The following is a 26,203-nucleotide window of genomic DNA, read 5'->3' as shown; positions in this document are numbered from 1 at the left end:
TTCTATTACGATCAGACATGATTCTTTGAAGAAATAATATGCCCTCGTTCGTGACGAAAGCATAATTCAACGAGGAACTTCAGCCCTACGGGAAATTATATACAAAAAAGATTTTTTTGCGCGGGGTAAAAATTAGAGCATTTAATTGTAGTGCAAAGTTTCTTGAAAATGTACGGAAAAAATAATAAAAAATATTTTAATAAAAACGCACTACTTTGAATGACGTCACTGGTTCATTTTTATTTATTTTTATTTTATTTTATTTACTTATTTATTTTTTTGCACCACAACAGGCCAGGAGGCGCAATTACAGTGGTGAATTACATCACAGAACACCCGGCTTGAGAAAAATCACATTTTTAGTTTTTGTGTTCTCACCGGGAATCGAACCCGGAACCTTCCACTACCACTACACCACGGAAGCCGCCAACCATGTGAATGCCGCCATGTGAATCAACCTATGTTCTAAGAGCTATGGAAGATTTCCGGTCTGCTTGTCGCTTCTGGAAAAATGGGAACAACTGAATGAGAATAAGCGGAAATGAACCTCTGACGTGACACGCGGAGTTATTTCAGAAATTCAAAATTTAAAAAAATCGTATCGCTAATAACACGATATAAAAAAAAAAGAAAAATTCACTTAGTTTAATAGTCTATCAACAGATAATTAAAAAAAAAAAAAAAACTGAACTTCCTCATTACATTGCAACCGTGAAAAGCAAAACAGATACATTGGTTCATTCGTAAATATAATTCAATTTGTGGAAAAAGTAGATATTGATTCATATTTTTACCAACAACGTTTTCAGTTTGTCCAAATTTTCGTAGACAAGGACTGGATTCAACCTCCTTGGGAGCTGTCATTAACGATAAAGGTTTCAGTTCTCAACCTTCAAAAACGTCAACAGATAGAATAATCGAAGGAATATAGATGTTCAAATGTAGGCAGAATGGTGAATGTTACACAGTGTGTAAAAAGGTTTTTTGTTTTTATTTTAAGAAAAATATTTATCAATTTTATCAAGTACACATTTTTTTGTAAACTTTGCCCAGCTTACAATAAAACGGGGTATGCACCTTCATTAGGTTGAAAAAGTGTACGAAAAAATGTATATATGATAAAATGTTTAAATAAAATAAAATAAAATAAATAAAAAAAAACAGCTAGTGACAAGTCATAAGCCCTGTGAATGCCTAAACTTTAATATTCCCTTCTCTCAAATGTTGTTTATCGCTGCTATATAAATAATTATATTTTTACGTACAATATTCAAAATTTTGACGGCTGCCATTCAGTATCGTATCTAACGTTAACGAGTTACTCAGTAATAAATATTATTATAAGGAAATTTATTTCTACCATGAAATATTAAACAATGTGTTGTCTTAGAGTAGGTACCGACTAAAAACAAGAGACCTGCAAGGTTGGCAGCCCTGAAGATCGGCGACGTTGGCAAGACTTTATAAAAGATAGGCACTGGTCATTCTTCTTTTTTTCCTTCAAGTCTCGTCTGAACTCCTCAAGCTCCACGATCTTCGTTATAAATCTTTTATTGTCACAATCGTAGTCGAATTCTGTTGATTATTTTTTTTTGTAAAAATCATGAATCGTGATTGCAAATAATTTGTGCCTAAATAAATAGTAATTATGCTCATGTAAGTACCGCCTTTTTATTTTCATAATCACTCATGGCTCATTGAGTAACTTTCTGAAATATATTAAGTGGTAATGCCCGTCACATGTTGTTTGAGAGACATGGTCTAAATTTTTGCATCGCGTTTAGTTAACACATACTGACGGAACACGTGCTTGACCACATAACCTAATACCACATACAATTACATTGGCTCAGTATCAGGCATAGAAGAAATATTCACATTCTTTACAATATTTGGAATAATACCACTTCAACTGTTTATCTAAAAAAAGTCTTCACCTCTATCACAAAATGGAATAACTTTTCGGTGTAGTAATGAGAGAACCTTTTTAATACACATTTATCGCTCTAATTTTCTTGTCTCCTCTTTTACAGTAGTAAGAAGTAGCTCGATTGTGGAATAATCTACCTACTGATATCAGAGACGGACTTTTCTTTATTTACATAAAAATCAAGATTGAAATGTCACTGTCAAAATATTTGAGTTGTTTCTTTCTGCTTCTTCTTTCCTTCCCACACCTCTTCCATAGTATAATGTAGATTTTTAATTATTTTTCTTCTGTTTTAAAATTATGTATTAATACATAGAATAAAAAAAAATATTACACCAATCAAGACACTTTATTGCTCCCCGATTAAAAGTCGTTTAGAATATATTTCTCCCGTCTGGTCTCCCCATTTTAGTTAGTGTACATTCTGATTTACTTGAGCGCGTCCAGAAGAAATTTCTAATATAAATAAATTTGAAACTACATGTTCCAGCTGCTTTATTAATTATAACAAATTGTTTTATTCGGAAAATCTTTTAAAACTTTCCGATGGAACAATTCTTAAATACCAAATATTACTTTTTGAAATGCTCGATTTATTAATTGGCTGTCCAGATTTGCTGGAGTTGTTGTGTTTCCGTGTACCTGGTCGACATACCCGCCACAGATTTCCTTTTTATTCTGCAAGTTCTAGGACCAACTAACACATGCACTTGCCTATCCCTAGGCTCCACAGATGTGTGATATAATGTTATGTTTTAATTAGATAGTTGTAAAAAAAAAGTTAAACAACTAGTTATAACTTACATTATGATCAATATAAACAAAATTATATTACAAGTTATTGAATTCAGACACATTATGTTTCTTATTTTTTTTTCCGTATTTTTCATTCTTCATTTAATTGAATTCTGTGAGCAGCTTTGAATGCGTCATTTCCATGTTTTTCAAGTTCACGCAGGGATTCTTGTATACCATTATTGGCTAGTTTTCTTTGATATGCTTTTTTGATTAAGTATGATATTATAAATAACTTTGATCAATATGTTATGATAATTGGTACGAGGATAAAGCTGATATGTTTAGTTCTGGACTAGATAGTTATAAAACGAGATTGATTTATTTTTTGCAATATAGTTCTTAAGCTTTTCTCTATTTTTAAAATGCTTATTTTTTTTTCTTTTTCATTTTCATGTAAATATTTCGTTAATATTTTTGCTAACTTATGTGTATGTACTTGATTCCAGTGTTTTATTTATGCATTTTTTTTTGTTATGCATTTATCCATGTAAATATACACGTATGTCATGCGCGGTCCGTCCATAGATTGAATGAAACCAATCCTTCTCAAATGTGTTTACCTTTAAACAATCAGTATCTGATTTACTTACTTGAAATAAAATCAGCTATAAGTAAACAAATCTTTTAAATAACTACAGCAAATATTGTTAAATCGTAGCGATTCTAAATGAGTTTGATGTCCATTCATTAATATCTTCGAAAAAAATTCAACCCCACACACAACCAATTCTAAAGGACCAACCCAGGCTCATTTTTATTTAGCACTTTAATCGGTTGATGAGATGGTTTTATAATATTAAACTATGAAATATAACTCTATTATGCTGAAATCATGGAAAACATTGCTTTTCAGTTTTTTTCAAAGCACTTGATTAGAATTTGTTAGTACTAGCAATATAATTCTATTTATTAATGTATCGAGTACTAAGTGACTGCTTCCCTTATCGAATTTCACCGCACGCTTCTGATGTATGTACATTCGTATTATTTTTCCTTCATATTTATGTTCAATGTATATGTAAAATGAAATTTATGGAGTTTATGTAAAATAAATACATATGTCCATTTATTTGTAATTTTCTTAAACTGAACGGTTTGGGGAGGTAGGAAAAAATTGTCTTAAAGCAATATGCCTGTTCTTATATGTTTCTGGATAAAGTATTCAACAAATAAAACCGAACGTGTGTTGTGAATAACACGATAAAAGACACAGCTGCAAAGCGCACGGTGTAGTCGTAAAACAGTGGACACCCCTAAGTGGTAACTCCACAAGCCGGTGACTCCCGACGTACGATGTGTCCATGAACTGGTGACATCCGACATCGGTTACCAAAACATCGTGATATGCTATGTTTTTATTTTTTTTTATGTTTGGGGACAACGCAATATTTGTCTTATCTCAGATATAGCTAATATACGAGTGACGCTGACGTTTTCACCTATTGTAAGTGGTAATAATCAGTTTAAATTTACAAATTGTTATTTTACATTGCGGCGTTTTATTGCAATGAGATTTATAAAATACTCGACAGTTTTGACATAATATGGACGTTGCAGGTAACTTAAAAACCCTTGTCAAATGTTTCACATGTGCGGATAATTTATTCTGGTTAAAAATAAAAGACAAAATATGTGTTTTTATGTCCCGTGATTTTGTTCTGGGTTAATTTTAATTTCTAAATCACTAAAAGCTATTTAAAGCATAAAGTTAATTTTATTCGGAGGTAAGATAGATAATTTAATTTAAATAAAAATTATCAAAATATGAACGTTAAAAATATATGTTATGTAAATTTTCAGTCTACGGCTCCCTGTAAACTACAGGTTTTCGATGGGCCAAAAGTTTAATCGGTCTCTTAATAAGCATGAAGGTCTAGTACCAGCGATTTTAAACAAGCCGATCGAAAAGTTCGATAGACTGCTAGATTTTTTTTTAATGAGGAACTTCAGCATTACTGGAAATTAGACACAAAAAGTGTTTTCTTGCGCGTGGTAAAAAATAGAGCATTAAATTGTACCGCAAAGTTTCTTGAAAATTTACGAAAAAAATAATTGAAAATATTTTAATGAAAACGCACTTCTTCATATGAACCAATCAATGATATAAAAGCTGTGAAGGATATTCGGTGTGCTTACCGTAAACGGACCAATCGGAACAAATGACAGAGAAGAACCTCTGACGTCACACGGGAGTTATTTCAGATATACAAAACATTAAAAAATCATAAGATTATACGATATTTAAAAATGTGTTTTTTTTACTGAGATTAGTAGTCTATTAACAAATAAAAAAGACACTGAACTTCCTTATTAAAAAGTCTGCCAATTATCGGCCGATTGCTTTATCGAGCGCGCAGACTCGCCGACTGGTCAATCGACAATGATATCAGTTCACTTCAAGTTTCCGCGCAAAGCGTACGCGCTCGCAGTGATGGCGTTATTGATAGAAACTGTGATCGAACCACGAATTGAATAAACCGAAGAGTGATCAACACTACACATTTTTTCAAAGAAATTGTTTTCACTACAACAAACCACGAGGCCAAATAACAGTGGTGAATTACAGCACAAAACACCCAAGCTTAAGAAAAATCACTTTTATTTGTGTTCTCACCGGGAATCGAACACAGAATTATCAGTGTGAGAGTCAACCATCTTAACCACTACGTCACGGAGGTCACCACTCTTGTGTAAACATCAAAAAGGCTGATGATAAAGCAACCGCAGTGTAATTCATGTAGAGTGTGAGGATACTACACAACATAATCCAACAGAATGATTGGCCGATAGTTAAGTCTCTAGTTTGCGGGGGCCTTCACTTACTGACTGATTGATTACTTAAACAATATGTAATATTTACAATATTTCTGGCACAAACTCAATTATTAAATTCTTGAAGTTTTGCATATGAATTATTTATTTACAATAGTCAATCAAATAATTCAGTTCCCCTACTGAGAAGGGCGACGCTACCCCTGAAAACACTTTAAAATTAGTATACTCTTCTAAGACTAATTTATATAATCAACAATCTATGTGTGTTAATTAAATATGTTTTTTAATAGATTTTTTTCAATGAAACTACAAAGTTGATTATTTTAACATAAAATTATCAATATGTTTTTTGAAAGTTTTGTTATTTTGTTTACTGACTAACAAGCGCTTTTGCCTAAGTAGGCGTCTTGAAAAATGGACATAAGATAAATTAGATATTTTTCACGTGAATCCTTTTTTCGCACAACGTAAGTGCACTTTATAAGTAAGAGAAATGCAGCGTATATTAATCACCTATTTTAATTAATGTAAATTGAGCAGTCTTACACTTCTGGTGCTAGTCTAGAAACATTAAAATATTGCATTTTAAAACTGTTTTAGAAATAAATATTTCTTCTTGGCCGTCTCAGAAATCAAACCTAAGACCTCAAGCATGATAAGCAAATGCGTCAAACATTACACTGCAAGGCAAATTTATCAAAACTCGATTTTTTTTTTCAGGATTTTTAGAAGCCATCGAGTTGAAAACACTTTTTAACAGTTTTGATTTTATTTCACTTACAGAACTCTATTATTCATACTCCGGGGCACGAAATAAAAACGACGAATTCCTATGGAATATCTAGGCATATTATAAGACGCAAAACAAAAGTTTTGCGTCTACGCACATAAGTAAATATGGGAAAGCAGAAAAAATATAAACTGAATCAAATTATGTACGCACATCCTAAAAAAACATTTATTTTGCTACTGCTACGCCTGAATTCTCCAAAAATATTTTCTTCCCCAAAAATCTTTCCGGCCGGGCGCTAAATGTCAAAAAATATTGGATTTCCGCATTGTGGCTTCACAAAAAGTGTGAAGTGATCGGAATTTAGAATCAGGCTGTGGAAATGAATTTAAAGGGATCAAGCTGAGACGTGAATATATTTATGAAGTGGTCCTTTGACGTGCGAGGCAGTCAAAATTCACGATTGGGTTTTGGTATAATAATGAACATTTCTATCAACGGAATGAATATTAAAATCAATGGAATTTGTATATTTTCACCTTTTCTTTTATTAAAAACCCAAGTCTGACACATTTTTTAAAAATTAAATAGTTAATTGCAGAAAAAGGATATTGCCATAGCAAATTATTTTATTTTTATTTATTGTAATAATTAACCCAATACGCATTAGAACTTTGATATTACTTATCTATAAATATTTCACTGTAGTAATATATTACAAGCTCACGTTTAGCAAGGTCCAAATTTATAAAACCTTTGTCAGGCCCATAATGACATATGATATGGACACTAAGGTTGACACAGTTAGCACCAATAGATTTCTTCGGAATTTCGAGATAAGAGTACTGCGCACTATTGCAGTAAGGACTCTTAGAAATATGGTTGGTTATTATGAAATAAGAGAAACCTGTGAGATGGGGCAGGAAGAGACGGCGGTACTGGAGAAACTTCGTGGACAGGGTGGATGGTATAATAACTCCTCATGCGGTTGCCTATAATTTACCCGTGGGATATCGCCTGTAAGGGAAACCGCCAAAAAGATAGAAAGATAGCTGATGTTCCACTTACCGAGATGATGGCTCCCGTTCAAAATCAGATCAATGATTTCAAACAAATAGTAGAAGACGAAGATATTATTTGGTTAAATAAACAATGTTTTATGTTCTGGAAAAACACGTGTCGAGATACAAATTTTACAAGTTTAATTTAGTTTTGTATTTCAAAATAATTTCGATCGACCTTGTAGTATATTAATTGACGTTTTTGCCGACCATGTTTGTTCCTAGGTTCAATTCCAGGTAGGGTTGACGTGAGATATTTGTTTTGATTTGATATTTTATTATTCTCTTGCACCTGGAGCGTAAAACTGATTTGATTAACTTGATAACATTAAGATACCCTGAATTTATTTTATTCTTAATTGATTTAAAATTCAAATACAAAATAGAAGTCATGAAAAAAAAACCTTAAGACGAAACGCTGATCTTTTTTAGTGATTGTTTAAATCTAGAAAGACTTGTACCTAAAAAATTTAATTGTTTTCTTTTGTATACAATACTACACGATCGACACGTTGGTATATATGCAAGCCCTAGTTTGAGCAGTGTTGATTGAGAAACCGCACATTATTCTTTCGCAACTGGTGGATTGGAACATTACATGCCATTTGTTTCATTACATTTTTTTAACAAAAAAATCATACGGAGTCATCGTTATTTCTACTTTGCAGACTTGACAACATTGACTCCAAGTCACCGTAAGTAATGTCTCTCATCTTAAATTACCCATATGCTACTTTTCAAAACAGACGATGTTTATATGTTCATCTAAATAAATTCATACGTGGTGAAATCTAGTTGTTATCAACAAACCATAGGACTAACTTAAAATACGGTTAAAATTGTAATAATCCATACTATACACCATAGTTATAAGTATTACAAATGCGAAAGCATGTTTGCCTTTTTTTGTATTTGAACAACAGATTGACGAGATGTTTTGGCGCAGGAATAGCCGAAAAGATAAGAGCTGAAACAGACTTCTTTTTATCCCGAAAAAAAATACTCTCTTGGGAAACGTACTAATAGAAAAATGAATTCTCAATTCACGTCGTAACGTAGCGACCGGTTAACATAAATTTGATAAAGAATATACAAAAAGGTAACAAATGTCAAAAACCACTTTTTATTTTACTCCCATGGGAAAATTCTTTGTGGAAAAATGAATTAACATTGAACAGAAGAACGATGCTTTGTCGACATACAGTAAAAAGTATTTTTGCAAAGCGATAGTTGGAGGACTGGTAATCAATACAACATACTTTTCATTCTTAAAAGAAAACAGCCTATCGCATTTTTTTATATTGTAACAACAAAATTAATTAATAAGTAATTTCTCCTTAATGCCACGTAAGCAAAGCCGCGGGTAATAATGTATAAATACGGGTTAGTAATCTATAAAAGTGCTTTTATTTCAAGATATATTTCTCATTATAAGGCACAAACATGGAAGAGACTGTTATTACATGTGCTTCGTTTGATCTTAAGCGTATTTTATTCGGGAGCTTGATGTCGCTGTGCCTAGAATTAATTCGATGACTTAATGAACAAAAGGACTTACAAGGAACGGAAGAGTTCTCATTCTACCAGACAAAATAGTATAAATTTTGTGACGAGACGAGACGCCTTAGCAGGAGCAAAATGGTACCAACATCAAAAATAAAATTGATTTCATTAATGTAAGTAAATATTCGTATAAAACAAATTACCGAATTTTTTATGTCTACCGATTACGAGACGTACGCGTCTCTTCGCAGGACACTCACTACACCAGCATGTAGATACGAAAATACGCTTTTACCTTTACCATCACGTAGTGAACAAAGTATTTACGAAAAAATACATAAATTACATGCAGAATTAAAGGTTTAAAGGCAAAAAAAACGAAAGTTTAGTGAAATCACGAGAATCATAAAATAACACGCAATGTAAAAATAAGTATCCACAATAACATATGAAATAAAAATCCATGTCATAATTTGTGCTCAATGATAAATCCCAAATAAAAAATTATGTACCTTTGTGTAATGGATAATGACAATAAACAGCACAATAAATTGAAAAATTTGTAAAAAAAAAAATTGAAAATGCACTGTACGCATATTTATAAGATAAAGAAATGTCATTAGTTAATTTCCAATAATTTTTTGTTTTAATTTTTTTATTAAATTTTAAGATTCTGTATTATAATGATAAGAAGAATATAATATATCCATGTACTAGTAATTTTCTCAAACCAAACGGTTTAGGGAGGTAGGAAGAAATTGCCTTAGGGCAATAATCCCGCCCTTATGTGTATGTAAATTGTACATGTATATAGTGTCAAAAAAATAGAGTAGGTAAAATGAGTAAAGAAAATAAAAAAAAATCTATCCTCCTGTTCTCTCATAATTCCAGTTTTGAATTATTGGATGCGGAGTAGCGTATTTTAACACAATGGACCTTTTACTAATATTACAAAGAACGATTCTTAAAGTAATTAAAAAAAAAACAGTTTTCTCAACGAAAAACACTTTACTGAATTTAGTTATATTTGTATAAAACTACTTACCGACTTTTCTATGCCTACCGGTTTCGAGGCGTACCCGTTTTTTTCGTCAGGACACCAATTAAATCAACATGAAAAACCCACTATTCACCTTCACCATAGTATAAAATAAATAATGATTAATCTAAAATTAGAAAATGTTACATTTTAAATAAATTTTAAATGTTTATCCACAAAGTAAATGCTGAAACCAAAATCGCATCCATAATTAGAGCATACTCGTTCAGGGTTTTGGTACTATTTCACACACATAATATTGTGCAAATGGAATTATCATTAAGATAACCCACAATTTAAACAAATGTAGTATTTTCTATTGTAAGCCGTTCCTTAATCTTAAAAAAGGGTGCGAAAAAAAACAAAAAATATAAAAATTGTGAAGGGTACTTTTAAGTTCAGCCTCATTGTGCGTTTTATGTGTTCTGGTCCAATTTCAACAGAAATGATAAAAATAAACTGTGTGTTGACATGCTAACATTACTTTATCAAACCAACTCTGTTTTTCATATTTGCATCACATGTAACTATCTTGCCTTTGTTCAAGGGATGAAAAGGGTTAAAGTGCCTTTCTTAATTTCTATTTGATCTCACGAGTTTGTTTACGAATATCAATTTTAACCCATGTAACTTGAGTCGCGTAATTAATTAACAAAACATTGTCACGAAACTGAGAATAATAATAATTTAAGTTGAGAAATTAAATGAAATGAATAGCATTTTCATTATTAAATATTGAAAACGCGTATTTTTTCCCACTGTGGTTGTAAACTGACAAAAATTAAGGAAATCTTGTTTTATGATTTTTCCATTTCAAAACATCATTTTTTCTAAAACCTTTGTTCTTTCAAACCCGTTTTTCGTGGAATTGTATTTTTTTTCTTTCTTTTGGGAATTATATTTTGGCTGTAAATTGTCAATTTCTTAGAAAAATTTGAATAAAAATTTGACCTCATCGAAATGTTGCTGAAAATATACAGAAAAAACTAAATGTTTTCAACTAAATTATTGATTAATTGATTTGGTGTTTATTTTGTAGAACTCCATATTTAAACTTATAATATAAAAAATCAAACTCTGATTTGAGTCTACTGAACACTTTATTTTATTTTTACAAATATAAAAACAAAAATTTCGTCATAATTGCTTAACCTTGTTGAGGCATCTGGGTTTGATTTCTTATATTATACGCCTTAAACCAAAATATTCTTAATATTTTTTTTTTAAATCCTACAAAAAAAATATCATAACTTTTTCAGAACTTTGAACGCTAAATTTTAAAAGACAAAATCAGCTGGAGGAAAAGTAACAATCTTTTAGTTATATACACTTTAAAAGTAGGTTTTTAATCAGAACACGTTTAAAAGTTATTGTTTTTTTACATATCAGTAGTATTTTAGTAAATAAATAAATAACGATGGCGGGATATGTTAAGCCCACCATAAGTGCTTCACATATAATTTTTTTTTTATGTTTATGTGGTAGAATTGGCTCTGCACTATGTAGCCATTTTACTGTAATAAAAATATATAAAAAACAAAAAAATAAAAAAAAACTATTGATAGTAATAATTTTTAAATAAGAGAATACTCAACTGAATTCTGAATCTTTAATAATAAATTTAATAAGTTATTTATTGTTGTTGAAATATTAATTAATTATGTGATTGATTTTAGATCCTAATTTTCAGGCTGTGTATTCCTTTGCTTGCATTCAATCTAAGCATTCTATTTAGTTTGTAACACGTAGATACTCAGACGAAGACGTTGCAAGCATTTCAGTCACGTACGAGCACTGCTCACTGTTCAGAAGACAATGACTCGACGTTCTCATGGGCGGATAGACAGTCGAATACACAAATTGTTCAAACATTTCAAGAAATCTTACGCAAATATCTGGAGAATCTTCCCCAACCTTTGCGAGACGTGGACTCAATGCATCATTATTTATCTCTCACGTGTTGAATGTTGAAAATGTTTTTTATTTGTTAATTAACCAATATACGTTGACAGGATTTTTACCCATAATAAAGCATGACAGTGCAATACATTAAACAATACTATTTTTATTATTGATTTATTTACTTTATTAGGTAAACAAACAGTATGTACAAAAATACTGTCAATTTTTCTGTAAATCAGTGTAAAACTCACCAAAAAACACATAAAAATATTACATTTGAGACAATAATTTAAATTAAGTTAAATATAGCAAACATAAAAGATGTGAAATGAAAAATAAAATTGAATATCTGCTTCTAATAATTTTTCTATGATTTTTTGATTAAATTTACATCATAATTATGATTCCGTGTCCGCTTTTTAGTTAGAGCACATGGTTTCCACGTAGATTCTCCAAGCATCTCTGTCAGCTGCCAGCTTCTGTGCATCCTCTCAAGTCAGGTTCGCGTCTCATAGTTCTGACATGAACTGCCGACAAACAGTCAGCAGTGGGGGTTCAGGACGTCGAGAACCTGGTGCCTTGTAGAGTAGGCAAGCGTGGTTAAGGCTCTCAGAAGGCATTCGCAGTTCATGGCCAAGCCAACCGTATCGCCCCCGCTTGAATAATTGAAATTTTGACGAGGTTTGAAAAATATGAAATGGAGCTCAGTATGAAATTTGATATGTATTATTTTTTCTCCTTTCAATATCTTTCTCGGTCTTTCCATCCCTAGTAAACATACTTCCCAGGTACAAAAATTCTGCTACCTGATTCAGAATATCTCAGTTCACACTGATCTCACATTTAGTTGTATCTTTATCTCTTTCAAAAACCATCACTTTCGATTTATCAACATTCATAAGCAAATCGCTTTTCTTGCATACATCGTAGACTTTTGTTACCAAGAATAGAAGGTCTTCTTTGCTGCTAGCAAGAAGCACGGCATCATCCGCATTCAGAAGACAGTTAACATTTAAAACCCTCATTTACATTACAGAAGACAGTTTACAGTTATACTACTCATGAAATATTTATTGAAAAAAAAACATTTTGTTAATGAATTCTCGCTGATCTGACAAAAATTCTGAATAACAAATCTACTCCCTGTTAAGTTGAAATTCGTTGACTGGTCTTCTTTAACCTTATCACCACATAATTTAGCCCCTCAATATATAATGTTACACATCTTTAGAAGGTCAGCTATTTTCATGGTTTTGCTTATTACGAAGCTGTCTGAAGTGAAGTATGAAATATGTCCAAAAGAAACGGGAAATAGACGGGACCACACATTCCTTGTTCTGGCACATTAATTTTATTTATCGGTCTCAAGGGCTATTTGTTTCGTTGGAGTAATATGGACCTAGTTCTGAGGGAATAAATCGTCAACGCGTTACTCTTTAATGGCCAAAGAAAAGCATTCAACCGAAGGTTAAAGTCACTAATTTTAAGGGAAAACACGACCCTCACAAAACCACCTTTATTTGTTATAGTTGGATAATTCATACAGCGCGCTTTAGTGGAAATCTTCTCAATGGCACTACAATAAAAACTTTTTTTGTATGATAACAGACTAGGAGGCCCAATTACAGTGATGAATTACATCACAGAACACCCGAGCTTGAAAAAAAAGTCTTTATTTTTTAATTTTGTCAAATCAAACCTAGAACCTTCCGTGTGGAAGGCAAGCGTCTTAACCACTAACCGCGAAAGCCGCCTTATACGCCGTGCGGCTACAGAGTGCATAATCGGTTGTGATTCTAGTTTCTCATTTCCAATTATGTTTGATTTTAATAACAGATTAGAGATAGATACAAGACGTCTTGCAGCTAAAAAGCGCATAGACAGTAGGAAATCTAGCCCCCGCTTGCATTAATTTTAAAATGGACTGTGAAACGTTTCCTAAAATATAAAAAATGAATTTAACATAACGTAACATTTATTTTGTTTCTCATTACCTTTAACAATCGGAATAATTAGTTGAACTATGTCTGGTAATTAAGTCTTGTAAAGTAGAGATTGAATACTCGTATTAACTTGTATTCGATGTTTATTAACAATAGCCTCATGATTGCGCTCAAAATATAGTATTTCTTAGTGAACAAAGCAATAGAGAGAATTTGCTTATGAATAATGTATTCCTCAAAGCTTTGTACGTAACATTGAATACCAGTATGATCACGTTAATACTAAAATGTTATTTTCACCATAGAAAATAATTTATCGATCGATGTTTGGAATTACTTCCGAAACAAAAAAAATACGGAAAAATATAAAAGAAGTAAGATACTAAATGGAACTTTCTGAGCTTTAATAAATACACCCAGAAAATAATACACATTAAAAGAAAGCCCTAGCTTTTTTTTTAGATGAGCCCCGAGAGATCAACTGATTTAACCCAAATATTCGTACGTGCGGGCCAACTATTTGTCACCGGATTTTTATCAGTCAAATTATTTATGTAAATTAATATGGTATCATTATTTTTACATTACGAATATGTATGTGTATTTTTATTTTGTACCAACGCGCACGTATTGCCATATCCACTGCGTTTATTTTGGACATTGCATCGTATGCAGTGCATTTTGTAGCTACTAACTGTATTTTATGGGACCATTGCATATTATTAATTATTCATTCAAAAGTTAATAATATTCAATCATTCGATATGCTTTAATTTAATTGTAAAATAATATGTTTGTTCAAAATAAAGTTTTGAAATTTACCATACTTTTTAAAATACATTCAAAACACCATAAAATTCCATAACTAAAATATTTTTTCAATGGTTTCGAATGTAGGTACAAGTTTTTTTGTTTTAAAAAAAAAACAAACCTTTTACTTAGCTCTCTTTTTTTACTATTTTTTTACAAATACACGTTTTGAAATTATTATTTTTTACTTACGCACCCACAGACTTTTACCCTCACAATATAAACACGCATAAAAACACATGAATACAAACGTCGCACACATACAATTATGTAATCTCTCTTTCTATATTATGGTATATTAGATTAAGAGTGTATTTTTTATTGGCTCTTGTATTGTTGAAGTTTTTCTACTTATTGTTATGTAAAAGCTGTAAAAATCTCGAATAATATATTTTTCATACATACGGGGGCTCATTTGTATGCTTTGACCGTGATCTGCTTTGAATTGACCAGTCAAGTTGATGTATTATCAAGTTGATGTGTTATCTAGCCTTTTTTTCTGAAAATATTTGTACTCTCAATATGTTCATGTGCCACTTATTTTCTCAAATCGAATGGTTTGGATAGATGGGAAATAATGGCTTTAAAGCAATATACCCGCCCTTATATGTTTATAAAATGTATCCGCACATCGTGTTTCAGAGTGTTTCATTAAATAAAAACGATTTGAATAGATGTAAAGTACAGAGTTTAGTTATAAGAAAGTTAATTTCCAGCAGGCCGCTGACCACAGCATAATGTTATAATGCGCCAGAGGAATACTCCAGCACACAAGGCGTAAGTGTTAATTTTTGAATTTCAAGCAGCCGAGTTTGAATTTGTTCAACAGTTGTACACAACCATTTTCTTCAGCTCCTCTCAAAACTCAAGTAACATTTGAAAATAAATAAATTTATGGACGATGGTGATGAGCTGCGATGAGATGTGTAGTTTTTTCCTTCCTTTTTTCTTCCCTCTCCACTCTTTCCTGTCTTCATAGTTAAGTGTAGATATTTAGTAAATTTTTATTTCTTAAAAATAAATGTGTTATCAATATTTTGTTTTCTATTGAAAATTTCATAACATTCCAAAAACATGTTTATTTACCACTGATTTTCTCAAATTGAACGGGTTGGGTTTTCTCCTTCTTGATGTCTTTTTCGGATACAAAGGGCATTGTATTGGTACACCAATCAAAGCTTGTCTTCTTCAATTTTATTTCACAAATGAAATATAATCAGTTTAACATTTCAGGTGCCAGTCCAGGGACTATGAAATATTCTAGTGTTAAAACACCGTTTTCAATAAATATTTCACAACAACTATGTCGGGAATCAAACTTGAGACCTCTTGCATGGCAGGCAAACACGCTGACCACCTCACCACGAGGCCGACAAAACGGTTTAAGTAGGTAAAATGGAATTTTTTTTAGGCAATATGCCCGCCCTTATGCATATGTATCTTAAGTGCATATAAAGTATTTAAAACAATAAATAAATAGATGAGGTCGGACAAATATTATGCCAGAAAGCTATGGAAATTAATGTTATTTTTAATTAATGCTTTTTTCAAAAATATTAGTAAATATAAGTATACGAGCTGAACCCGGAAACGCTTTGCTATTGCTAGATTTAAGCACTTACTCGTATATATACGAGTATATAAAATTAACACAATTGGATGTTACATATTAATTATTGCGCTTAGTTCAAATTAGATATGTACGTATTTATTATTATTTTTGTCTTTCAGATTACGTAAATTGTGAGGATATGCGGTAACGGAGAAGTTTGATAAATCGTTATTTGAACATTGTTTTCCTATCACTGTCTTGAAGATGCCTCTCCGATGCTATGCATAAAAAACAACTGCATTTCGGACCTTTTATGCCTGACTAAAATAGACAAAATTGGCATTCCGTTGTCCCATTACCTGTACCCCAAAACTGAACAAATTTTTTTTTTTTTTTAAAAAAGAGAACAAAATGCAATAAACTGTATTGTTTAGAATACGTTTGCATGAATAAAAGTCAGACCACGTTTCCCGTCAAGAAAAAACAAAATTAAGTATGCTTTCAAAGTTTGTTTCATTTTGTTTGATTCATTTGGTTTTCTGAAATAAAACCATTGACTTATTTATACATGTAGATACACCCTGAGTCCTCCAAAATTATGACACTTTACTCATGCTCACATGCTCAGTCGTGGTTAACTCGTATTTAGTCTTTCTTTAATCGCCAGTCGGTTTTAACGTGAGCTTGATATTTCATTTGAAACTTTAATGTCTGATTGTACATGAAAACGTAAAAAAACGGTATGGAAAGTGTAACTTTTCCTTGATAAGTAGGAACCTAGGTACTTGTTTATGATTAAATTCAAAAACATAAAATAATTCATGATCAAATAGAAAAATCTTTTTGCAAATTTCCAACTCTGCTCTTCTCCCAACAGTGGTGCACTTTATGTAGGAATGCAATTTTCAAATTGTATTTAATACCAGTCAATATTATTTTATAATTTCTGAAAATGGGTAGAAATTATAAGGAATTTAAGAATAGAATCTGATTGGGATCCGTAAAAAGCAAATGTTGTTTCTGAACATTAAAAAATAAACTTTTTTATACACAAAAAACAACACCCTCCCATTCTCTTTTTTTAAGCGTTTTTGTCAAATGCAGCCCTTGTAAACAACGAATAAAACATTAACGCTCCTTCATTATCTTCCATTAAACAGATTAAAGATTTTAAAATATGCAACTACAAACCTCATCATTTTTCTGAAAACCGCACCTAAATCGGTCCAGTGCAGTGGTATTTAGTTTATCGAGAACACACATGCAAACATTGCCTTTTATGGATAAATAAAAGTACTTTTATACAGCAAAATAATTGTTTATTTAAAAAGTCCTCATAATTTATTTTTTTTAACACTAACTTCTATATATCCAATGACCAACTATTAGTCAAATGTTTCTCGGAATGAACATTATTTAATATTTGACTTGTAATAAGAGTCTTATTCAATAAAACACACATGCTTTTACAATAATAATTACATTAGAAGAATAAAAACATAAAGTCCTACACTATATTTGTCCCGATAAACTATCAAATAATGGTTTGTAATCGGGTGCTAAGACATCAGTTTTTATAGGAATCAAAAAAAGACTGCAGGCATAACATTGTAAAAATATAAAATAATAATCATATATTTATTTTGTTTTTGATGCCTAGAAAAAAATATAAATAGTGCTTAGAAGAAAGAAAGTTAATAAAAAAAAACAAATAAAATGCTTAAAATATTTTTTAAAAAGTAGGAAAATAGAAAGAGAAAAAAAATACAATTAAATTTAAGAATAAACATAAACTTAAATATACTCGTATTTGAGAACTTAGAAAAGAAATGTAAAAGCAGTGGGTTCTCATAAATGCAACTAAAACAAGATAAAAAATAAAATAAAACAAATAAAAAAATGAAATTTATCTCTACAAAACCAAAATGAAAACTACACTAAAAAATAAAAAATCAAAACTGTACAAATGAAAAAAGAAAATATTTTTTTTTTTAAATAAGTTAAAGAGTCATAAGAGTTTCCCAAGTGAAAATTTTACATAAATAACAAATCAGTTGGGAAACGTTCTCTCTTCTTACCACTTTCGTAATAAAAACATAATTTTATTTTTATTTTGACATGTTTTTAAGTCCAGTGGCAGCATTTAAAATATTTTTGTGACAATATAATCCAGTGTACGCTGTCCATATTTATTTTTAGATTTTGAAACTTCAAGACCATCAACAGATCAATATTTAGTTAAACAACTATGTTTTAATGTAATGATAATTTTGCTCCATTAAATACCGTCAACTTTTTAAACATTTTATTCTTTATAGATGAATGAAAACATTACATAAGTTGGTGCAATTAATTTGACAAGTGCATTTTGAACATTTTGTATATTTTTAATGATTGTTGCACAAGATGTCTCCAAGTATTACATTTATATTTTAAATAAAATCTCTACAAAAAATGCACATCTTTCCAAAACATTAATAGTCCCAGGTTTTGTGTAAACAGTTTTTCAAATAACAAAGCAAAATATGAATGTAAGTTAGATTTTAGAAATAATTTTAAGTTAAAATTACAGAATTGTTTAATCCACTGAAATTTAATATTATTTGGGTTCAAAGCATTAACTTTATGGTCAAACATTTTAATTAATGTTAGTAAATATAAATATTTGATCACTTGACGATCTTGGTTTAATACTAATATTTACATTCACTAAAATTAACTTTAGAAACGAAATCTTCTGTTGAAAGGTTCTGAAAATGAACTAAATATTTTATTGTGTCTATTTTGAAGAACGTCAATTTTTTTCAAATATTGAAATAATTATTTTCTGTATTTTTGCGGTAAAGATTGATTGACAGCAGTTTTTAAAATTCGCAGAATATGGTATTGTGTAGTGACAAAAAATAATTCTTTTGGCTTAAGACTTGAAATGTAAAACCAATATTTTATGTCGCTTCGTGATGTAGTAGGCGTGTTTGCTTACCACAAATGGGGTTTTGGATCAGACTCGTCGAAATTGGCATGAAATATTACGTTTTTTTTACATAACAGGATAAAATTAAGTTAACAGATAAGAGAAATTATTTTTTAAAAGAACTGAAAATTTGGCTGAAACAAACAAGCGTAGAAGAAATTGAAAATAATATATTTTTGTGACATGTGATTAGTGTAAATTAAATTTTAAAGAACGAACAGTCTTTTTTTGATATGTTTCTTGACAATAAAAACTTAGTCCAATTCGTTCGGTTAGTTGGAAAATATCGTTTAAAGCAATAAGCCCGCCAATATAGATACACATGTATTTGTTCAAAATGTTTAATGTGAAAATAAACTAATTATTTTAATTAAAGATGACTAAACGATTAATTTGCCAATATTAGGTAACAATATATTCAACGACGTTTTGAGTATATCTAAATGTTTGTTTTGCTGCATTTCCTTCCTAGGTAGTTATTTAGATCGAAATTTGTTGCAACAGAGTAAGAAAACATTATTGAAAGATGAATATGGAAAACTAGGCATTTACAGGACTTATGACCTCTCATTGGCTAGTTTGAGTAGCCACTTTACACACCATCATTTCCATCTGTTGACTTGCAAAATGAAATGAATGAAACCATTATCATGTTGGTCAGATTTACTCAGCTGAACCGAGAAGAATGTAAAATTTGAGGAAATGGGGATATTTAAACATAAGCAGAATAGTGAAGTTACGCAGTGCGTAAAGTAGTCACTTAAACGACATACGACAAATATATTGTTTTCAGTATGTAAAATATATATTTAAGAACCAAAATGTATTTACAAGTAATTCAAATAGATAAATTCAAAGAAGGAATCGTGTGTTAGAAATACCACATTGTAAAACGAGGCTAGCACAGAGACATGCATATTTTATAGGCCAAAAAATTTTTATTCCTTTTTTACTGATAATATTTCATTGATCCCAAACATTCAAAATTTTCCTTCGTTTAAAAAACACCCACTTTCGTGGATTCAAACTTAAGATATAAAATCTTTTTTTCTAATATATATTTTGTTGCTCTTTAACAATAAAGAATCTTTTTATGTTTTTTTATATTTTTTATTTTCTTTTTTAATTACTATATAATAAAAAACACCTTCGAATATTTTACAGAATATTTTCTTTTCTCTTTATATTACAAAAAAATATTAAAACTGTATATTTATTATAGGAGCAAAAATTCATAAACATTTCTTGTATACCTACAAACAGACCAAGCCTTTGTGGAATTTTTTTGTTTACTATTTTTACTGTTAATATGCATTTCATTTCTACGTTATTATCCTTTATTTTTTAATACTCTGTTTATGTATACTTCAAAAAAAAAGTAATGGACGGTTTCAGTTAATTGTAGGTTACTTCGTTGTTGATAACCATATAATGGTTTTTGTCCTTATGGGCGATTCTATTAGCCGGTGGCGTATTGTTACTTTAAGAGTATTTCAGATACTGACATCTAAAGGAAGCGGCTGATTACATTTTAAAAATCAAAATACACTTCACTTTTTTATTGTTGTGTCAAGATTCTATTTCAATTAATATAAAAAAGAATAAAATATATAATGAATCTATCATTTTAGTACCCTAAGAACCAAGTGACGCGCTGTAAAAATGATGCTTATACGAGTAAATACTTATTATTTTAATAAAAAGGAGTTTCAAGAAAATAAACTTTTGTTCATTTAGGGAGAAAAAGGTTTATTAGAAGAAGAGTGCCATTAAATAAGAAAAAAAAGGAGATGCAGTGTGAAAGAAAAACTTCTACCACCATCACGCTATTTTCCCGTATCCTGACATACATTCCTAGCACATTCATACATCTTGTCATACCTGTCCTTCAGTTGCGTCCACTTTTAGCATGACCAGATTTGAAATTTCGATTTATCTGATTATGCCACATCTTTCTCGATCATCCAAATTCTACGTTATCATTCATTCTCGACAAGTAAATCTAATTAACAATTCGTTCATCATCTACTCAATTTACATGACCAAACTCTTTCCCAATCTTATCAATTATTATACATGACGCAGATTTGCACTCTCACCCAATTTCATCATTTATATCATTTTCCCACATTTGTTTCCCACACATTCGTCTAAAAGACCGCATTTCAACCGCATTCACTTTGCTTTTACCCTTCCTCTACCAATTCCATGATTCACTTTCACACATGAGGTTGGGACAAAAACCTCGTTTGTACAATGCCAGTAAAGCTTCGATTGACATATTTTTATTAGCAATTACTCTGCTAGTAAAAAGATAAAGCTCAAAATAAACACTATTTATTCAAACAAGAAGGAGTTCAGAAAAGTAGAAACATGATTTTATTTAAGAAAAAAATAATAAAGTTTTATTTTTAAAATAAGGAGAAACTTAATTTTTATATACAGGGCTATTAAAAATGAAGGAGAAATAATTTTGAATTAATTATTCTAAAAAGAAGAATATAAAGTAACTTTTAGATTTTTCTAGGGATTTTTTAATTTATTTATTATGGAAATCATACAGTATTTTTAACAACATCAAGGTACAAGAAAACGATTTAAAAAAGTAAGACAAATTACAGATTTCACATTAATTTTTCATGAATACAGAAAAAGAGGGGGAAAAAAATAGATTCTAAAAAAAAGAATTAAAAAAAAAATAATTGAAAAATGCCTACATAAAAGGGCAAAGACATGGTATATTTCCAATTTTACCTTCCTCTCCTTTCTCTCTGCTTTCATGAAAATTTATATTTATCACTAAATATATCATGTATGTAAAAGTTTAAAGTTAAGCGGGAGATAAATTTTATAAGTCTTCAACAGATCTGGTAAAGCTATAGTATTTACAATGTAGTATGTCGATGTCACTAAAACTGTCATTAAAGGTAGTCTGTATTCTTCGAAGACTGCTATTTTTCATATAATTATTTTGTGAGCATGGAATGTCAAAGAGTACAGTATGACGAGTTTTACGGACAGAAACACGATATGAAATGCTTCTAACAATTTCTGGGGTATCGATTAGGTTATAAACAATTTTATAGAGAAAGCCCATATCCAACATGATACGCCGAGTTGCGAGATTTTTTTGCGAAATTTTATAAAAATTAGCATTCTACGTGAAAACCTAACATTATTTTTAAAATCAAATTGTCTAAGAAAACAGTTTAGAATATGTTTAATGCGATTTTTATAAATAATATATTGAGGATTCCAAATCAGAGAACCAAGATCTAGGACACTACGTACATACGAAAAAAAAAGTTTTCTTAATGCGTCAGTTCTCGTAAAAGGTTTGGTAGATCCTTTGACAAACCCTTACATTTTGTGCGCTTTTTTACAGTGTTTTCAACATGCATGTAAGTTTACTATCAAGTACAATACCAAGGTCACGGACCTCAAAAAAATAATTTATAATCAAATCGTTGATTTTATATGAAAAGATAATTTTTTTAGAACGACTGAAGTAAGAATAAATTCGCTGACACTTTTTAATGTTAAAATCGGTTTTTAATACAATTTGTGATTAAAGATTTATTCTGATTTATTCTCATACTCGTGAAAAAACTTTGGATTAATAAAAATATAAAAAAATAAGTTCCCCCCGTAGGGTTACTGTTCACTGTCTTTGCATACAGACCTTGCTTCCTCTGCATTCATACACCTTCTCATGCACACACGCCGATTATTCCTACTTTAGCCATCTTCGAGTATTTTAATTTTTTTTTTATTCAGATAAAAAATAAAAGTATGCGCTTTCACTACTAGATACATTTTTTATAGAAATGAAATACATATATTTGATGGACTTGATTGTACCACGTCTTTTTCGGTTATCCTCATTTTCTGTATCCATCAACATTCGCATCGTAAATCCTTTTAGCCGTTCTTTTGCTGTCCATTCGCTCTACATTTCCAAATCAACGCAGCACCTCTTTTCTTGATTCTGTCGATAATGCATGTCACAGCCTAGCATAGTAAACGGATCTCGACATTTGTGCACCTGTCATTTATTGTTTTACCTCACATTTGCCTATACGATCGCATTTCGACAGCATTTAACCTACTTTCATAATTATTTTTCCAATTCCATACTTTGCTCTTCTACATGAGAGTAGGCACTAGACCTCCATTGTGAACTGCTAGTTTGGCCTCTTCGCAAATTTGAGTTTTGTTCTTAAATGAATTAGCATTTTTAAATACTTCAATACGTCATTGACAATTGTGTACATAACCGGAGAACCAACTTTTATTATTTACGCTCTGGGGATTTTATAATCTCAACGAAAGAAAGTTACCGTAGTAAACTTTTGATTTATATTTGTGGGAGACTTAAATCGTGATCGGTGGGTTTTATTAACAAGATTATCAGGGAATTTAAAAGTTAAATCCGTGCCTTGAATTTGTCAAATCTTTCTAAGCAGGTCGCGAAGGAAGATGAGTTAGAAGGAGTAATGGGTTTATTTCTTAGGAAGAATTTGTTCGGCGGATTGGAATTGTAATTGGTCATTTGAGTTTACTGCTGAAGTCTTCATGAATAACAAAAGGATTACATTTAAAATACAAAAAATTGTCTAAATAGAGTAAAAAGTAAATAAAATCATAAAGAATATGGTTGAGGAGTGAACGAGGTGTGAAGAATACCTCGTCCTAGGAGGAGGAAAATTTAAATTTGTTGCAACATGATAAAGGTGTCAGCTCTTTTACTTCACAAAAGTCAACAGATAGAAGAGTTGAGGAAATGTGGATGTTTTAACATAGGCAAAATGGTGAATGTTACACAGTGTGTAAAGTGGCCACTTAAACCAGCCAATGGCAGACCATAAGCCCTGTTATTGAGAATTTTCAATTAAATATAACCTTAGATAACATAAATTACACGTATCTATTAGACACTTTAAATTTAATTTTATTAGAATATCGTAGAAAAATATGTGATCTTATTTTTTGTTTAAAATTTTAAATTCGGAGCTCGATTGTTGTGAACTCCTGAATCTTATTAACTTCAAAATACCGAATCGAGTTTCTAGAAGTACGGAGTTGTTTGCAACTACGAGTACATACGTAGGTACTAACTATGCACGACACTCTCCGATTCCGCGTTTACATTCCTTGGCCGACAAATTTACTTGTGATATAGACATTTTTAAAAAGACAGTTATCCATTTTGAAACGTTCTTAAATGCACTTTTTAAAACCAATTATTAATGTCGTAATGAAACCTTCTTTTTCATACAATTTTTTCTCTGTTTTTGATGTGTATTACTATTATCCCATCTTTATCTAAAATTAATGTATCAAATATTTTTGAGTACAAGATATTATATTATTATCTTATGTATACTTAATGTAAACTAATTTTTATTTATTTTTTTTAACAATGATTTGTTAATACATTTTTTTTATACGTATAAGTATATGCATATTTTTTTTTTGCTTTAATTCTTTACAAGTCAATACAATTTGCTTTTTAATTCAATTACTTTTCTTATATCAATATATATTTTTATTTATTAATATGTAAAGTTTCGCTTTTTATTTTGCATGGCAGTATGCTTTTTATTGTTTCTACATGTATACAAAAACGCGTTGTTTATTTTTTTAATTATTACTCACTATGTTTGTACTTACCAGTATATTTTTTTGTAAATGCCCCTTGGGCGTATTGTAAAGTTAAATAAATAAATAAAAAAAATAAAAAATGCCTAGACTCCCATATTCCCTTCTCAAAAATGTTTTCACTCTCTGTTGCAACAAATTTAAATATGAACAACTCCCCAAGGAGAAAATCCAGCCAGTCTACAAGCATTGGGACATACTCAAAACATTGTTGGACAAAAAATTAGTAAGTCGACTGTATTGTTGGGAAGGAAGATTGCGCAACTTCGCTAACCTGTTAATGTTGGTGTACGCATTAATGTACCCAGATGAGCAGGTGTGATTTGTTGTCAAATCTTCGACAAAGAATATCCTAAGCTAGATTTTAATTTGCCGATGTCACCGGTAAAGACGCAATGACTCCGCTAGCTTCTCTCTTGGGGGTGGATTTTAGGTGTAAAAACTATTCTGTATCCAAACAGTCATATCAACACCATTAAACTATTGTTTATTTTCAAAATCAAACAGAATTCTACAGCCCGCTACTCTAACCAAATTCATGTCGTATTTTTTTAATATGAAGTATTAAATCCTTTTTTTCGGAATTTTGCAGGTCTAAGACACCTTTGGTATACTACATTATGTATGTGGACTTTAATGTTATGTATGGACACATATGTTAGCAGGTCTAATGAGATTCCATTCGGAATATGGCAACCATATATCTTGCACGTATGGCGTCTGGGATATTTAGAATGAATTATCTATTGCGATCCTGGAGAGGTACAGGTTGTCCCAAAACAACCAAAATTCTAAAGCGTTGCTTTTTAACCTTTTACTCCTCGGAGTTCGGATACAAAAATGAAATTTGTTCCTCTGCGTCTCTCAAATATACGCGTATACAAACTACAAAAACGCATAAGGTACCGACACATTTCAAAATCTATGAAAATATTAATTGAATTGCCAGCGTCTAAGTTTTTTTTAAATTTAAACGATATATCAAAGTACACCAAAGCTAGACTCCAATTCATTTACTACCAATAAAACAATGACGGAGATTACAAAATTTTATTAATTATTATTTAAAAATTAACACTTTTATTATAATAAAAGATACAAAGAAGATTTTTTTTAAAAAAGTAATTTTCACGGCTTATGACCTATCATTAGCTAATTCAAGTGGCCACTTACTGTGTAATATTGACCATTTTACCAATTTTAGAAAAATCTAAATTTCTTCAATTCTTCATTCTCATGATTTTTGTGGAGATAAAAAGTTAAAACCTTAATTTACGTAGCCAATTTTTTTCTGACTGAATCGTTTCACCAATCGGGCGACTCCTGAAAACACTTTCTAATTTTTAATACTTCTTCGTGGACCAGTTAAAATAGTCCATAATATTTTGAGTTGGTCCAAATGTTCGTAGAAAAGTACTAGATAGAGAGTTATTTCACTTATAACAAAAGAGATTAAGAACATTTAACAAAAGAAAATACGGAAGTCTAGGCATTCACAGGACTCATGACCTCTCATTGACTGGTA

The sequence above is a fragment of the Micrasema longulum genome, unplaced genomic scaffold, assembly GCF_059751315.1.
Source record: "Micrasema longulum isolate JH-2025_06_02 unplaced genomic scaffold, ASM5975131v1 h1tg000362l, whole genome shotgun sequence".
NCBI lineage: Eukaryota > Metazoa > Arthropoda > Insecta > Trichoptera > Brachycentridae > Micrasema > Micrasema longulum.
Note: the sequence above shows the minus strand (reverse complement) of the source record.